Raw genomic sequence first — 13,281 nt, forward strand, 5'->3', positions numbered from 1 at the left:
GCCTGGGGGAGACCCCGCCCGCCCCGTCCAGGGTGCTTCCTGGTGAGAAAAGGCGGGCGGGCACGTGGGTGCGGCGAGGCGGGCCCGCGACTGGTCCGGAGAAGAGGGAGAAGGGGAAGAGTCGGCCTGGGCGGCCTTGATCCCGCAGGAGGAGGTCAACGCCCGGCTCCTGACCCTGCTCACAGTTGCAGGCAATGCTTGTTTAAAACGTTACATGAGCGTGGGCTTTGGGAACCAGATCTTCCCCCACACCTTTGCTCCTGTGGTTAGGACTGGAGCATTTTCAAGACAGCGAGGCTTTAAAAAAATTACCCAAGGACGATGTTGGAGAGAGGGCAATACACAAGCCACCTATAGTGTGTGTTCAGAAAAAAGTTATTTTTTATTTTTATTGTTTTAGTTGGACTCTCACTCCGTCGCCCAGGCTGGAGTGCAGTGGCTCGTGGACAGTCACCGCAGCCTGGAGCTGCTGGGCTCAGTCAATCCTTCTATCTCAGTCTTCCAAGTAGCTGAAACCACAGGCATGTGCCACCACGCCCGACTAATTTTTTGTTTTACTGTAGAGACGAGGTATCACCAAGTTGCCCAGGCTGGTCTCGAACCCCTGGGTTCAGGCAATCCTCTCGCCCCGGCCTCCTGAAGTGCTGGGATTACAGGCTTGAACCACTATACCCAGCCCAGAAAATAAGTTATGATGATGGAAGAATACAAAAAAGGTACACTGAAAACTAAAATAATTATAATTAGAAAAAAATTAACATTTTTAGAAAAATAACGGGTAACTCAAATTTCCAGTAGAGACCTCTTTCCCCCAAGCCTAAGAACCTCAAATCCAGTTGGTTGCTGGTCACAGGGGTTGCTCTTGTGTTGGCAGTGCCAACTCCGATAACCAAGAGGAAACACATCTTCCCCCATCCTTTATGTTCAAATTTCATCTTCTGAAATAAATCTCATATTCACCAAGTGGTACCTCCGTGTCTTAAGTGACTCAAGCCAGAGACCTGGAAGTTTTTCTCTAAAACTGTCACCTCAAGACCCATATATACTCAAGCACTGCCAATTCCACCTTAAAAGTATTTCCAGAATCTGGAATCTCCTCTCCACTCCCACTCACAACCACAGCCTTAGTACAGGCTCCCATACAGACTTTTGTAAAAACTTCCTAACTTGTCTTTCTTTCCAGTCTTTTCTTCCAGTGAAGTTCCCCTTAAATCCATTCTCCATGCTGGAAGCAGAGTCTATCTAAATACAAACCTGACCTAGTTAAAACCTTCAGTGGCTCCACATTTGTCTTCTACGTTGGCCAGGGGTTCCCAGGTATGTTAATACTTAAGCAAAGAAAGTGTAAGACAATGTGAGCTTGTATAGCAAGGAAGCACAATGTTTACTTATATTTATTGCCTTTTCAATATTACATAGGAAAAGACAAAATAAACCACTACCTTGGCTAGACAAAATCAGAGATCCAAAGTGGAGTGAAGGGAGAATGAAGGAAAGGTAAGGAAAGGCGTGGGAGAATCACAGAGGGTGCTGTCACCCTTGTAAGGACTTCAGTGTATGTATGTTTTCATTTCTCCTATCTACCTAGGAGCAGAATTGCTGGGTCAAATGACAACTCATCCTGAGTGAAATGTGATCCGTAGGGGAGTTTGAATGGACATGTGTCATGACTTTACTTTTATTTGTAAAGGGTCCCTCTGGGTGCTGTCTAGAGAATGTAGTTCATGCGAGTAGAAGCAGGCAAGAACTGATGGTGGCTCAGATCCAGGTGGTTCATTCAGACCAAGCAGCACAGGTTTGAGAAGGACTCAAATTCTGCATACATTTCAAGGTAGAGCCAAGAGGATTTCCTGACAAGTTGGATATAGGAATGAAACAAAGTAGCTGAAAATGATTCCCAAGGTTGTTGCCTGAACAGCTGGAAGAATGGAGTTGTCATCAACAGAAATGGGGGAAGCAGTGAGGGGGTCACATGAGGGGAAGAGCTTAAGAAGTGTATGAGCCATCCAAATGAAGACTGTAAGTTTGCATGTGACATAGGAACCAGAATTTGCGAGACAGAAAGTTGAAAGTTGGCACATAAATGGGCTTTTTGGGTATTTGCTTGTGCTGATTCTGCACCCAGAGAAACCCTTCTGGCCTTTCTCTGCCAGGCTAAATTTTCTCATTCTTCAAGACTCAGCTTGGGTGTCATCTCCTCCAGTATACCTACCCAAGAATTCCCTCAATTGGCTTCTCCTCTTACTCCTGTATACCTGGTTCAAAGTCATATCTTAAAACAATGTTAATATTAAAAATCACCAGAGCCGGGAGTGTGACTCACGCCTGTAATCCCAGCACTTTGGGAGGCGGAAGCAAGAAGATTGCCTGAGTCTAGAGGTTCGAGACCAGCCTGGGCAACTTGGTGAGACCTCATCTCTGAAATAAATAAAAAAATTAGTCAGATGTAGTGGCACACGCCTGTGGTTCCAGCTACTTGGAAGGCTGAAACAGAAGGATCACCTGAGCCCAGCAGGTCGAGACTGTAGTGGCCATGAGTGTGCCAGTGCACTCCAGCTTGGGTGACAGAGTGAGACTCCTACTCAAAAAAAAAAAAAAATCACTAGAAAAAGGATGTACACTTCTACTACAGTGCTGACCACCAGGCAGTAAATTCCTGAGGGTTGAGGGAGCTACATTTCATTTTAACCTCCCCTCTCTCCACCATACCCACTCAGCAAATATTTGTTGAAGCGAGTATCTGGAGTCTCTCTCCATTATGATCATTCTGTCCAGTGCTCTGTTCACAGGCATGATTGGTTCATCCCTGTTTTAGATAAACCATGCTGATGAGAAGTCAATCATTCGTTTTAACATTAAGAGCAACTAATACTTACTACATATTTACTAAGGGCCCTAGTGATAGCTTGAAGAAATTGATATTATTCTCCTCAATTTACAGTTTAGGAAACTTAGAAAGGTAGGATAATTTTCTCAAAGACACACAGCTAGAAGATGTTGAAGCTATAAGTTGATCCAGGTCTGACTGATTCCAAAGCTCTTGCTCATTCACCATATTATGTGGCCCTTCTCTCTAGAAATAGTCTCACAAGATCAAAAAAACAGCATGAGAACCACAAAAACAGTAATGTGAACCCAAATGCCTAGGTTATAAACTGTTCTGTTGTTTTGATTTTTTTGGTAATAACTTTGAGATATAATTCACATATCACAGTTCATTCATTTAAAGTACACGACTCAATTTTTTAGTATGTTCAGAGTTATACAACCACCGCCATCAAGAAATTTAGCTTTTATCACCTCAAAGAAACCCCGTTCCCTTTAGGTATTACCCCCATCCTTTGGCAACCATTAATCTACCTTCTGGTTCTATATATTTGCCTATTCTGGACATTTCATATAAATAGAGTCACTTCATATGCGGTCTTTTGTAACAAACTTCTTTCACTTAGCATAGCATAATGTCTTCAAGGTTTGTCCATGTTGTAGCATAGATCAGTGCTCCATTCCTTTTTATGGCTATGTAATCTATTGTATAGCTATATCATACTTGGTTTATCTATTCACTAACTAATGGACATTTGGGCTGGTTCCACTTTTTGGCTATTATGAATGATGCCGCTATGAACATTTGCTTATAAGTTTTTGTGTGTATATACTTTTTCATTTCTTTTAGGTATCTACCTAGGAGCAGAATTGCTGGGTCAAATGGAAATTCTGTGTTTAACTGACAGTTTTCCAAATTGGCTGCACCATTTTTTATTTCTGCCAGCAGTGGATAAGGATTCTGACTTCTCCACATTCTAGCCAACAATTATCATCTGACTTTTTAATCATTTGACTTTTTTACTACAGCTTCCTATTGGGTGTGAATTGGTATCTCTTTGTGATTTTGATTTGCATTTCCCTGATGACTAAATTCTATCTACTTTTTGCACACGTTATTATCTCTGCCCCCAAATGATAAAATCTAGCCAGTTTTTCCATAACTGTAAAAAAAAGGCCTTTTTTCCTATAACCAGTACATATAATTGTTTAAATGAGGGTAGTTTTAAAATCAAAAGTTTGGCTGGCCATGATGGTGCACACCTGTAAACTTAACATTTTGGGAGACAAAGGCAAGAGGATTACTTGAGCCCAGAGGGTCAAGACCAGGTCAACATAGCAAGACCTCATCTCTACAAAAATAAAAAAAATTAGCTAGGTGTGGTGGCATGTGCCTGTAGTCCCAGCTGCTTGAGAGGCTGAGATGATGGATCACCTGAGCCCAGGAGGCCAATACTGCAGTGAGTCATGATCAGGCCATTGCACTCCAGCCTGGGTTACAGAGTGAGACCCTCAACTCAAAAAAAAAAAAAAAAGTTTAATGGTAAATATAGCCACATAAATGGAATCCAGTTTTTGTTTATTTTCTTCTGATTCTGGACATACAGTCAGCAAATTTGAAGAGTTTGTTTGGTTTGACCTTATACAGAGACTTTTTGTACACCTGAAATTCAACTTGGAGAATCCTGGAGAGCATCTCAGACACTCACCTTGAAAAACAGCTAAAACTGTGATATGATAAGCCAATCTAACTCATAAATATGTCAGAAATGACATCATGTTATGATGCTATAGACAAAAAAAAAGGAGGTTTCAAATGTGAGCCCCAAACCAAACACAACAAGGACTGACCTGAATTGCATGAATTAATTTGCATTAGAGCAATTTTATGTAGCCTGCTCAGGATGAAAAACTGCAGAGATTTATTGAATGATTCTCCCAAGTACTGTTGGAGAGACTGACAAATATGTGTATGTGTAAATATCTCCTTAACAATCAAGAGCACATGTTCAGGCATTCTACCTGTTATTTAATAATTTAAAAGAATATTCCTGCTGGGCGCAGTGGCTCAAGCCTGTAATCCCAGCACTTTGGGAGGCCGAGGAGTGGATTGCCTGAGCTCAGGGGTTCAAGACCAACCTGGACAATTTGGCAAGACCTCGTCTCTACAATAAATCAAAAAATAAGCCAAGTGTGGTAGTGCTCACCTGTAGTTCCAGCTACTTGGAAGGCTGAGGCAGAAGGATTGCCAGAGCCCAGCAGGTCATCACTGGGGTGGCCATGAGCGTGCCACTGCACTCTGCCCTGGGCAACAGAGTGAGACTCTGACCCAAAAAATAAAATTAAGATAAAAGAATGTTCCTGTCCTTCCTTGAGTCTAAGCTTTTCTGAGTGTGAACAGAAATAGCACTAAGATATGAAATTCATGTTATCATTGCAATTTTAATTTTTGATGATAATGGGATAGTTTATATGATTGAGTCTAAATATAGAAATGGACAATATATATAACAATCAAACTCTGACCCATAACTTCTATAGCAACCAGCCTTGGAAGCCACACCACAACTTTTGCAGCAATAGGCTCAGAATGGTTAGGACTAGGTCAGTAACTGCCAACTTCCCTAATTTTGCCCCCACTTCCAACTCAGACCCAACCAGAGAGAGTCAAATATGTTCCCCAAACCAATCACTTAGGATTCACATTAGATCCTAGTTAACTCACTTCCAGTTTCTTATGCCAACAACCTCAAAGCCTTCCCTTTTTTTCTTTTAACCATAAAGTTTTCCAATTTTTTCTTTTTTTCTTTTTCTTTTGCGTATTCTTGAGTCTCTGCAAAATGCAAGTAATGGGGGCTGACTCCCTTGCTAGAGCAAGCTCAGAACAAATAGCCTCTTGGGTTGTCTTCGTTTATTTCCACATAGCTAAACTATATGTTTAATTTTTATACATAAGTGAATCTGAATGACAGGATGGTGCATTAGAGTATTTTTCCTAGGAACCAAGTGGCAACTCAACATCTAATGACATGTGATACCATTCCCCCACACTCCAGTCCCTAAAGTAACTGCAGGTGTGGCAAAGAGATTTGGAAAACCAGATATGAAATTTATATATTATTTCCATTTTTAAAATAATCATTATCTTTACTTTTGTTAAATTATGTATCTTATCTATATTGGATAACAACTATCCACTTTGTATTACATTTAACTGGAGGACAGCTTTTTCCCTGTATTTCCTAACTTAACAGTTCATACTTTTTTGAAGAAGGAACATAATTAGTTTAGTATATTCATTAGGCAATTTCTTAACTTACCCGAGATAACTACCATCTGGACCTGCTGCTTTAGATTTATTATAATTGTCAATATATTCCATTACATTAGTCTGTTTCTTGCACAGACTGATGAGATAATTCAATTTTTAACCCTTCCCTAGTCAAAGTCTGAAAACTCTTCATTTTATTTTAGGATTCTGTAATGTTTACAAGTAGAAAATATTTTCTTTTTTCTTTCTTCTTTGTTTCTTCCTTTTCCTGATGCTCTTTTTAAAAAATGAATTCAAGCTCTAAGGAATGTTTTGACTTGTGTTATTCTCTTCTGGAGCCAGCACAAAGCCTGGCATGATGCCCCAAATGCTCAATAAATATGTGTTAAATGAATGGACCATATTTAATGAAGAAATAAAGATTATATTATTGGAAATTATAAAAGAACATTACATTGAACATTAGAACATTAGTCAAAATAAATTATCTCAACTTTTAAACCCCCATCAGGTGTTCAGGAAAAAAAAAAAAAGCCCAATAACTTGAATTTCCAATCTCCTTAACTGAGGTCAAGCCAACAGCTAGCAATTCTCCAACAAAACAGGGAGCAGTAGAACCAAAGCTCTGCTGATGCAGGAGGGGGTACTTGTCAGCTCATTTATTTCCACATAGCTAAACTATATTTGAGCAGGCAGAAAGTCACAACTAAATATTTGGAAGCAAATAGCCACCATTTAAACTTCAGCTCTAAACTCACTAATGTGGGATAAACATATAGTTAAGTCCCTCTAAGCCTTAGTTTCTATATCTAGAAAAAAAAATTGTAGCTAATAAGGATCCCTTGTTGATAGAATTGTTCTTAATATAATGAGATAGTGTCTGTACAACATATAGTTTACTGCCTGATCAAATTAGAAATTAACCACCAACAATAAAGATACATAAATATTTTAAATTAGAGTAACTGTCTCAAGATTCTACAGCCCTTTCAGTCAATATTGACTGTCTCTGTATGATTACAGTACTTGTAGTGGACATCAGAGCCCTAGAAGGACGTAAGAAAAAAAGATCCTGTCCTTGGTATATTTACACATCTCATCAAATAATTCAAGAGCACTTATAAAGTAACTTGAAAATGAGCGTACAGTATACTTTGTGTCAGTATATAAGCAGGGAGGCAGCCACATACATGCCCCTGGCAACAGAGAAGATGAAGAAAAAAAGAGGCCTTTCACATCAGCAGCTGGATACCTTATTTTAAAGGATGACAAAGAAGAATAGTTTGACTTGGGCGCTCCCTCTCTCTGCCCCATAGCGCTGCGTGTATACTCAGCCTAAATTGGGCACGGAAGAGATGACAGAGAAGGCATTTGCCAAACACTAAACTTCTGTTCAATGCAGAGACACTAGGGTAAGTATTGAATACACAGATATAGGTCAGAGGAACTCACTGTATAATGAGGAGAACATACAAGTGCTGATCAGTGCCGGGATAACACAGTACCAAGGGGCTTCAGCAGGGTAGGGAGAGTGATACAGCCAGCCTGGGGGTGGGAGGAGGCGAGCAGCTTGAGTGACCCCTCGGCAAAGCCCTCAAAGGCAAGTAGGAATGAGACACACATAGGGAAGGGAGAGAATGGCAATCCCAGGGAGAAAGCAGCACTGGTAAAGCAAGGAGGTCTACGAAGATGGAACACAGTGCAGACTCCAAGAGGTGAAGGGTTGGAGCAGGAGTGTGGAGAAGATGGTGTCTTCATGTTAGCTCTCTCAAAAACAACTGTATTTGAAGTTCCCTATGATGCCAGCCAAAAAAGTACAGAAAATTGAGGTCTACATGAAATGGATCAGATGACATGACAACCAATCATGATTACTTCAGTGATTCAATGAACATTTGCTGCACATTCCGTCATGCACAAGACACTGTGCTACAGGAGGTAGCGAGAAAACAGTTCGCTCTTAAGGAACTCACTAATGGAAGACAAGTGAAGAATTTAATACAAAGAAGACATGCCAGAAATATCATAAGAAAGGTATAAATAAACACTACAGCCAGAGAAGGTAAAAATTTCAACTTATTGGAGAGATCAGAAAATGATTCATGGAAAGAAACTAAGGATTAGCAAGATTTTGATGGGATTTAATATGGCAAGAGGGAAAGGAAGTGGGAAATCACATGGGAAGTTTAGAAAACAGCAAAGAACCTAGTTTGGCTGTAACAAAATGTACAGAGTGAAATGGTGGAAGAAATTGCTAGAAAGTTGGGACCATTAGGTGATCCTAAATTCTGCTACATTTCTAATAAGAAGCAACGTGACTGGCATCACATTTTAGTACAAATGACCTGGCAATTGACATTTAGGAGAGATTCAAGTGGGGAGAAAGTAGAAGCAAAGAAATGTGTTAGGAGGCATTTACAGTAATCTAAACAGGATGTGACCAGGACCTTGAGCAGAGCCCTAACGCTCTGCAGGAATGAGAATGCTAGAGGGAAATAATCGTATTCCACCACCACCATTCATAACCAGCACTACCTGCCACGTTTCCATTGCTCCTTCTACTCCTCTGGCTCCACAGTCCACGTTGCAGGAGCCAGGAGTGCAGAGCTGTTGGGCAAGTAAACACAGATGGTCAAACTACAACCCAGCGCCTGCCAACAAGGTGTTCTGTTAGAAGGCATCCGGGAAAACAGTACACTCTTGGAAGCCAACTAAAATATTTTAATTACCAAGTCTGAGTAATAACTATTACCAAACTTTATTCTATATATGCTTTAAAAATTAAGTCAAGGAACATTTCCCCATTTGGCAGTGTCATAGCACATCAATATCAAATATATAAAAGCTACATTTACTTTTTGAAGAAAAGCCACAATCATCATAATTGAATCTTTGGTGCCCCCTTGTGGAATGTTTCATCTTTAAACAGTTACCCTCTTCCATACAGAAATAATTTCCATCTCCTAAAACGTGTAAATGCCTTTGGGAGGCTGAGGTGAGTGGATTGCCTGAGCCCGCGGCTTCGAGACCCACCTGGGCAACTTGGCGAGACCTCATCTCTACAATAAAATCAAAAAAATTAGCCGGGCGTAGTAGCACACGCCTGTAGTTCCAGCAAAACAAACAAACAAACAAACAAAAACCTCAATAAAACGTGTACCAGCCTGGGCAACTTGGTGAGACCTCGTCTCTATAATAAATCAAAAAATTAGCTGGTATGGTGTCACGTGTCTGTGGTTCCAGCTACTTGGAAGACTGAGGTGGAAGGATCACTTGAGCCCAGCAGGTCGAGGCTGCGGTGGCCACAAGTGTGCCACTGCACTCCAGCCTGGGCGACAGAGTGAAGACTCCGACTCAAAATAAATAAATAAATAAATGTTTAAAAATTAATAAATAAATAAAACATGTAAAGAATTTTCTATATGTTACACTATTTTTTTAAAAGAGACTTCATGCAGAAATGTTTTTAGATATAGGCTCTCACTATGTTACCCAGGCTGGTCTTGAACTCCTGGCCTTAAGCTATCCTCTTTCCTCAGCCTCCCATGCCACTGGGATTACAGGTGTAAGCCACCAATCCAGCCTCCATTACATTACATTTAACAGAAACAATTCAAAATAAAGCCATAAAAAACAACTTAGTGTTAATCAGGAACATAACAGATTAAATATTGAAAAGATTCAGTACATTTTTGTGTCACATTTATGATAATTTTGCTTTGTATCATAAACTAAGCAGAGGTAATGGAAAAACTTAGCTTTAAACAGTGCTAAATATCAAAAATGTTTTTTCAACAGCAATTCAACCCTTAAGTTATTGCTAAGAAATCCATAATAAGCCTTAAGTCTTTCAATAGCCAGAATAAATTGTGAAGGTTTTTTTGTCTTTTTGTTTTTGAGACAGGGTTTCACTCTGTCGCCCAACCTGGAGTGCAGTGGCACAATCCCAGCTCACTGTGGCCTCGATCTCCCCTGGGCTCAAGCAATCCTCCCACCTTAGCCTCCCCAATTTTTTTGTTATTGTTTTTTGTCGAGATGAGGTCTCACTATGTTGCTCAGGCTGATCTCAAACTCCTAGGCTCAAGCGATTCTCCTGCCTCAGCCTCCCAGAGTGCTGGGATTACACGTGTGAACTACTGCACTTCAGCCTCAATAGCTAGAATAAATTTAAACATCCATGTTGTGTCCATAGAAATGCTAGTATTAAATTATCAGATAGCTCTTAAAGTTTTGTTTCTCTGTATATTATTTGCCACAAGTTTCTGGCCATTTTTTTCTAAACTGGAGGTCAGAAATAGGAAATATCTGTCCTTCCTGGAACCAAGTAAAAGTCAAATAGAAATAATATTCCTGACTGGCCACAGTGGTTCACACCTACTATAATCCCAGCACTTTGGAAGGCTGAGGTGAGAGAATTGCCTGAGACCAGCCTGGGCAACTTGGCGAGACCTCATCTCTACAATAAATAAAAAAATTAGCTGGGCATGGTGGCCTGTGCCTGTAGTCCCAGCTACTTGGAAGACTGAGGCGGAAGGATCGCCTGAGCCCAGCAGGTTGAGGCTGAAGTGGCCAGGAGAGTGCCACTGCCCTCCATCCTGGGTGACAAAGTGAGATTGCAACTCAAAAAAAAAAAAAGAAATAATATTCCTACCCATTAACTAGCAAGACTATCAAAGGAACAGACCATGGGGAGAAAAGATTGAGAGGTTATTATTCTAAATCAGTAGAAGATAAAACATTTTTTTAGCTTTCCTATGAATTAATACCCATTCTTTTCCTTATGTCTCTATAAAGAAGTGAAATAAGCCAGGCCTGGAGGCTCACACTTGTAATCCCAGCACTTTGGGAAGATGAGGCAGGAGAATTGTTGGGACCCAGGAGTTCAAGACCAGTCCGATCAACATAGTGAGACCTTACCTCCGCAAAAAAGTTGGCCAGGTGTGGTGGGGTACACGTGCAGTCCCAGCTACTCAAGAGGCTAAGGCGGGAGGACCACCTGCACCCAGGAGGTCAAGGCTGTGGTGAACCACGACAGCGACACTGCACTCCAGCCTGGGCCACAGGGTGAGGAGACTCCAGAAGAAAAAGGAGGAGGAAAAGGAGGAGAAAAAAAGGAGGAGGAGGAAGAGGAGGAAGAGGAGGAGGAGAGAAGCAAAATACAAAAATGAAGTGTCAGTCAGACTTAATCATTTGTCTTGTTTTGGAACCCCCTTGGGATCATAGAGTGCACCCATCAATAAATGTTGGTGAATTTTCTTACTGCTTTCCCCGTGCTCAATAATAAAAAATTCATAAGCAGGTAGCAATAATTGGAATGTGGTAAATTCTTATTTTTGTTTTCTTACTTTGCCTTTAGATTATATCAAGACCTTGAGACTAGAGCACTTGCTTTTCCTTGAACTGAGCTCTCAGATACTAGTATATTGACGTAATTAGATTTCCAAGTGATAAAATTATTTAAACTACTCATGAACTAAGAAAGTACTCTATTCAAGCAGAATTATTCTCAATTATAATTTTTTCTAATAAATAAGACCAACTTATTTTTTTGAATAGCAAAAGCATTTTCCCTTTAAGACACTGTAATTGTACATGCATTGAGTTTACCAATGGGAGCTCTGCAAAGAGTTTTGTCATATACTAATGACAGAGTGCCTCTGCTAGAATCCTGACTCCTATTTTGTCTTTGTCACCTTAGACAAATTATTTAACCTCTCAGATCCTGTTTCCAGGTAATAATTTTTTTTTTTTTTTTTTTTTTGAGTCTGAGTCTCACTCTTTCATCCAGGCTGGAGTGCAGTGGCACACTCATGGCCACCACAGCCTTGATCTTCTGGGCTCAGGTGATCCTTCTGCCTCAGCCTTCCAAGTAGCTGGAACTAAAGATGCATGCCACTATGCCTGGCTAATTTTTTTTATTTATTATAGAGATCATGTTTTGCCAAGTTGCCCAGGCTGGTCTCGAAACCCTGGGCTCACGCAGTTCTCTTATCTCCACCTCCCAAAATACTGGGATTACAGGCGTGAGCCACTGCACCCGGCTATAACTTTCTTATAGAATCACTGATAGGAATAAATGAGTTAATACATGTAAAGGGCTTAGAACATTGCCTGTACATAGTAAGTACTCAATTAATGATGTGTTAACCTTTTCCTCAGCTAGACATTTTTGCAAGGTTAGAAATTTCCTTATAGTTTTACTCAGCATGATGTGAATGATATCAAGATTATATGTTCTATCCCCCCAAATGTGATTTTATTTTGTTGTATTCACAGTCAGCTAAATGTGTAGTAACAAATTGGTGAACAGTCTCCAGACTGATTTCACAATACTTCATGTCTTTTAGACTTCTCTCATTTATGAATAAAGGAAACAGGCTCAAAATCAGTAAGTGACAACTAGTCAGTAGTTCAGGGCACCAACCCAAGCTCTGTTATTCCAAACCTAGGTCTCCTTCCATTAGACTCTGCCTGGTTCTAAGAAAAATCAGCTAAAATAATGAATCAAACAAATTCACTGACTATATGTTTTTATGGAATTATAATTTAGGTCCCTTTTATTTGTGTATTGAAGTATAAATCACTGAAATAAAATAAGAAATTAATAGATTATTAGGATAAAAATTGTTTTGTTATTATTTTATAATGATTCACCTGGATGAAAATTACCAGTAGTAGTAAAAAAAAAAAAAAATATCTACTTATTCCATAAATATTTATCAAGTACCTTTTACTTGTTTGGCACTGTGCTAGGTACTGGGAATGCAACACTATTAAAATCAAATGAGACATGGTCTAGGACTTCAGGCAAAGTTAGCAAGAAATTTATTTTTTATTTTATTTTTATTTTTTGAGTTGGAGTCTCACTCTGTTGCCCAGGCTGAAGTGTAGTGGCATGCTCACGGCCACCACAGCCTTGACCTGCTGGGCTCAGGGATCCTTTTGCCTCAGGCTTCCAAGTAGCTGGAACTACAGGCATGTGTCACCACACCCAGTTAATTTTTAAAAATTTATTCTAGAGACAAGGTCTTGTCACGTTGCTCAGGCTGATTTCGAACCCCTGGGCTCAGGCAATCCTCTCTCCTCAGCCTCCCAAAGTGCTGGGATTACAGGCTGAGCCACTGAGCCCGGTTAGCAAGCAATTTAAATAAAGTGCACTAGCCGGGCTTGGCGGCTCAGCCTGT

This window comes from Carlito syrichta, unplaced genomic scaffold (genome assembly GCF_000164805.1).
Source record: "Carlito syrichta isolate Samal-C Ts95f unplaced genomic scaffold, Tarsius_syrichta-2.0.1 Scaffold308755, whole genome shotgun sequence".
NCBI classification, from domain to species: domain Eukaryota; kingdom Metazoa; phylum Chordata; class Mammalia; order Primates; family Tarsiidae; genus Carlito; species Carlito syrichta.